The sequence below is a fragment of the Pinus tabuliformis genome, chromosome 7 (assembly GCF_031772625.1).
Source record: "Pinus tabuliformis cultivar Carrire ecotype Pingquan chromosome 7, CPIR1, whole genome shotgun sequence".
NCBI lineage: Eukaryota > Viridiplantae > Streptophyta > Pinopsida > Pinales > Pinaceae > Pinus > Pinus tabuliformis.
Genome location: NC_142293.1, coordinates 1,398,064,761 through 1,398,070,760, shown reverse-complemented (window position 1 = coordinate 1,398,070,760; position 6,000 = coordinate 1,398,064,761).

Genomic DNA, 6,000 nt, shown 5'->3' with positions numbered 1-6,000 from the left:
GACAATAATTTTTTTTTTAGGTTATGGTTCAAGGGCACCCTGTTCAACGGGTGGCGCTACATCCACGAAAAAATCTGGGTTGATCGACCCCTAAGGGAATCTAGCGCGGCGGCCCACTAGCAAGGCCTAACCCTAAGGGCTTCGGGGAGATTGGACCCTGTGACCTCCCAATGGCGAGGCGTTGATTTTGACCAACTGAGCTAACCCTTGGGGCTTTTGACAATCGTTTTATTATATTTACCTTTATCATGATATAAATTTTGGACATATTTAAAGTAAAACTCTTGATTGTGAATTGATCACTTTGATGCAAATTTTTATTTGACAGTTTTTTATTATATTTACTTTTATAATGATATAAATTTTGGACATATTTTAAATAGAACTCTTTATTATGAATTGATCTTTAATATGTTAAGTTTGGACATTATGTACATTTTGCATGATGATTCTTATAATGTTAGTAGAATATAATATGGAATTGGCTTCACATTCTTAGATTTTGTGAAGTTGTTTAATGAATAGTAAAATTACAAATTACAAAGCATGGTACATTATGCATTCACGAATCTTATCATGGTACATAGATGTCTAAAACAATCATAACTTAAAATTGCATTATAAAATATGGTATACATTTTGCATTCATGAATAGATTATCATCTTGTATAGATGAGCTACTATGGATGTGAGTTGATATTTAACTTCTAATATAAAGTTGTGCATGCAAACATACTACAAAATTGCATTATAAAACATGGTGCATTTTGCATGAGCATGGTTTTCAATGCTTAAAGGTTTTACATTTAAGTTCATCAATATGAAGAAATGAAAGTAAAGCATTTAGTTGGAACATTTTGCATGATGCATGGTTTTCAATGCTTAAAGGTTTTACATTTAGGTTGTTACATTTTGCATGATGATTCTTATAATGTTAATAGATGATTCTTAGGTTTAGTTCAAAGTTGTTTTGTCACGTTATTTAATGAATATTTTAGAACCCAACTTTTGATACCCTTTCTAATAGTTACAGTTTCCCCATATGTTGTACTATGACACAACCCACCATTTATGAATAACAATAGCTAAGGTTAGAGATATAAATGGGGACCCTTTTAAAAATTTTAGTCTTAGGATAATAAAACCTAACTCTAAGAAGTTGCCTTGAAAAATCTTGCAAAACAACCCAAGGATGAGATCCTCATCGCAAATCGCAAATCATGCTTTTCCATGTGACTATCATAAAACACCTTTTAAAATTTGTGATGCATGATCAAAACTCCCACTATGATATCCCAATCATAAGCACCTTGTCATTTCGCAAATCACACTTCGCAAACTTCGCAAGTAATTAATTTATGCCACTACAACACCCATTAACAATTTGCGAAATGCGATATTGCGATAATCGCAATCGCATTTCACCTTATAGAAAAGACAACGCTATATTGTATCCATTTAAATATTGCGATGTGCGAATAAGAGCAGTAAGCGTGTGAAATAATTGTGTTTTAAATACAAAAATGAACGAATTGACAGGTTAATAAATATTTAGCGGCCCGAGGAGAGGTAATCATTTTCCAAGTTATGGGTAGTTAACATTGAGTATCTCATTAAACCTTTCTCACGATCCAAATTCATTTCAGAAAAGCTTTCAGTCTTAATTTCCCGATACTGTCTGCGCTGATATATCTTGTCCATTTCAGACAAGCTACAAAATACATGTCATTGAGGAAGGTGATGCAGAAACAGAAAAAGTAGAGCATTGTTGAATCCGAGTTTACAGAGATGGCTCCCATATTCTCTGATACAGTCTGCAATGCTGACAGAGGAGAAAAAGCTTGGGAGGTCATATACAATAGGCTTGAGGACAATTGCCCCAAGATTACTGTCACAAGAGCAACAACTGAATCAACATGACCTTTGAGGCTTAAATTCAAGGATGTTTCATTTTCTTTCCTGCACAAGATAGGAATGAGGGCTAAAATCATCCCATACATGGATATGATCAAGTGGGTGGTCGAAAACCTCACCATAGAAGATAGGAAATTCAAGAATTCAAGAACGGAACTCATGGGATCATTCAGAGCAGAGGACCTGAAGAAAATGTACCATATACCTGACCCTCATGATATATATGATAAGACATATGTGGCCAACTTCCCAAAGAAGAACCCAGACACCTTCAAGTTAATTCAGGCCAGGAGAGTATTGGACAACAAATTCAAATTTGACAAAGCGAATAGGTATGCTATAGCCTCTTTGGAAAACCCCTACAACTATGCAGCTGCTATGTTATGTAGATTATATGGGTTGCCCAATAATTCTAAGTTTTCCATAGAATGGATTCCTCTTATTGATGCCTACATTAATTCCCACATCATGAATTGGGCCACCATCCTATTTGATAACCTAGCCACCATCATTACCGAATAACGACAAAAAAGAGCCTCCTCTCCAGAGAACCTTCCCCCATTCTATTTTAGTGCCTACATTATGGACGCCATCTGTTTTTGCACTACATTTTTGACCATGGGTTGGAAACGAACCTTACAGGACCCCTACCCTATCCATCTCAATCATAAGCAAATATGGGAATCCCATTATATACCCCATTTCTATAAAATATGTCATTCTATTATTTTCCCCTGCATCAAATAATTTTCAATAAGAAAGCCCCCAAGTTTTCCCAAGAAGTCGCAACAAACCTTCTAGCTGTCAGAAATATTTTATTGAAGAATGGTTCACCTACATTAGGGTTTTTGGTAGCACAGCCAACCCACATGTCCTTCCTTTGTATGTTTTTGATAAATTTTTAGCAAGGGAAATCACCCACCAGACCGTGGGAAAAGGCCTAACTAAAGTCCTCAAAGAAAGCAAGAAGTTATTATGGCCCTCTTTTCCTGTCAAGTGCGGTTCTTTTTCTTTAGAAAATTTTAATCATGCCATTAAGGAGTCAGTAAACATGGAAGCCCTCAGGCTTCATACATTGCCGAAAAGGAAATTTGATCCAGACAAGGTAGCATATAACATCACTATTGCGGTAAAGCTCAAGCCATACAACCATGAGGATAACGATTTTGAAGATCTATTATAGTCATCTGAATCCTTCGAACAAGCATTCGAATGGGCTAAAGCGAACCTGAGTCCTGAAGATTTTGAAAGGTTTCAAGAATTTGGAAATGAAAGGCTTGAAGTAATCCCAATGCACTTGTTGAAGATCAAAGATAAACCTACACCAAGTGTGATTGTTAACAGTGAAGGACCTAGTTCTCGCATAGAGTCTCGGGTGAATACTGAGAAAACACCAGATACAGGGAAGGCCCAAGACACATATAATACAGTAGAGTCCAACAGGAAGTCAGCTAAGAAACAAGTTATGAGCACCCCACCTAAAGAAATCAGTTCAGAGGTCAAAGGCAGCAGTTTGGAGCAGGAGTGGGATTAGTTTAATCAGAAACTGCAAGACACTCCCAAAACGACAGATACCCAAGAAACAATGGAGTGTCAAACTCCTCTGCACATTCAAGAGAATACAAAGTCCAAGTCTTTGGACGAGTAGTCCAAATCCATGGATGAGCATTCCAAGCCTATGGATGAGCAGGCGACAACATCCCAGCAGACTGAGATTATCCCTGCTCTGCCCACATCAGAGATCGTCTTGAAAGTGACCGAAATCCCTCCACTTGATGTGTTCTATAGCCCACTCCACAAGGCTGTAGTAAGGAGATAGAGGAAAAGGAAAAGGGTAGAAACACCCGAACTCCCACCTAGAAACGAGCCAATGGACATAGTTTGGAGGGACATTCCTTTCAACCCAGCTGAGAACTTGACTAGATTGTCACAGTTCATGGGAGCATATGCAATGGCCACCATGGAAAAAGCTACTGAATTCTCTAATTTTTTGAGAGAAAAGGAAGAGAGGATTGCATAGCTCGAGTAGCAGCTTGAAATAGAGAAAGCAAGTGTGAACAGGCAAGCAATTGAGTAGCTTTCCCAATTGCAACAGAGCATGGAGGTCCTGAAAATAAGCCATGAAGCCGATATATCAGCTAAAAACATGCAACTCGAGGGTTGTAGCAAGCCATGGAAAGATATAATCATGTTCCTACTACCGAGGAGTTCGTTAAAGAGGCGTTGGAACTAAATTCCCTCCTGATGAAACAGAAAGAGCACTTCTGCCAAAAGATGTCACACATTACTCCTTATCTAATCACTAGCGACCAACTAACAGATAAGGCGATCGACCAGAGAACCGAGTTTACTGATCTGAACACCAGAATCTCAGAGTTCATCGAATGGAAAGAAACAGAAGACGGAAGGAAAGCCAATCTACCTAAAATCGAGGAGACACACAAAGACATTCTTTTCATGGATTGGGACACGAGAATCAAGCAAGCTGAGCTAGCAGTGGCAAGGGAAGCTGGGGTATTGAAGAATATAATCAAGGCGGTGAACCACACTCTATTTGTCACCAACCTGCTAAAGGAAGGCAATCTAAAAGAAATGCCCGATTTAGGTGCTTTGCATAAAACTGGCAGGAAAAGGTAGAGACTCAAAGGGAAGCAATCAAAAAATTGACCAAGACCAACTGGGAGTCGTATTGGCAATACCTCGTGAAGCCACACAGCTAGATCATGACCCTTAACTGCTCACTTCATTTGACTCAGCAGATGTTGCCACCTCTCACCGATGCGATTTTCGCAGGACAGCTCAGGACACATTTTGGGGAACCTCCTCAACTCAAACCAATGACCGATATATGTGATTTGAAGGACAAGCTGGCAGATAGAAAATCATCATCTTAGTCTTTGCTCATCAAGCCACTGTTTATTTTTAGAGTTAGTTAACTAGTTAGGAGGAAGGTTGTTTGAAACCTCCTCAAATTTTTGTATTAACTATTTTTGCACATTAGTTAGAATAATATTTATACCCTTCTCATGCCTTTAGAGAAGGGTCTAGAATTTTATCAAAAACATTTGCAAAGAATGCACTTTTGTAAGTTTGTGAATGCTTTTGTGAAATTATGGAGCATGATCGTTTCTTTTAGATATCAGACTAATTTTCTTTGTTGATGCACTATTGTGTTCTTGGGAGATAATTTGATTTGAAGAAAGGAGTTGATCCATGTCATTAGTTAAATGAGCAGAACTTGGCACATATGGTACTATTATCTTGTATGATTGATTCTGTTTTTTGTTTAATTGGTGATAACACTTTACTTTCATGAATTGTATGTGAGATTTATTCTTTTTGTTAAGCGTTAATTGCACTATTGTATGATGCCTAACTGAAATTGTTAATTTTCATATATATAATTCATCATATATGCGATGTATTTTATAAATTTATTTGACTAACTATTTAGTCATAGAAATTATCTTATACGTTATCATCTCTATTTATGCGTGATTAATATTTATTATCACATGTTAACCAAGATCTTTATAGATCGCATACCACACAGAAATACCGGGTTTATATTAGAATAAGTTAGTTAGAGATTTGCATGATAGAATAGGTCACTTAGATTATCATTATTCTTTTGCAATCGCTCATAAACCACCCACTCTCATCTTAAAACCCACACTGGGAAACTGGTCCCATTATCCCCAGTCGAAGCTGCAGCTTTAAATGGAAAAGGAGTTGTCTTAAGGTTCAGACCAGGTGGTTATCCCCCATGTTGGGGCAGCAGAAATCTGAGGCTGCAACATTTTTGCGCTAGAAGGAGGGCCATTCGACTATGAATGGCATATAAACCTAAAGATCAATCGAAAAACATTCATAAGAGTCAAAACCCCTCCACAACTTCTACACCTTCTAGATCTTGTTCAGAATCTCCTGATCAGAAATCTGAAGTTGTAGAAACATCTCTCTTGTCTCCTGAAGTAGTAAGACAACCACCTTCCCATATTACACTCCCAAGTCTCTCAAAGTCCATTCTTTGATACAGATATTGGAACAATATCCATTTCTGCCGAGAAACCAGAGAGGCCTGAA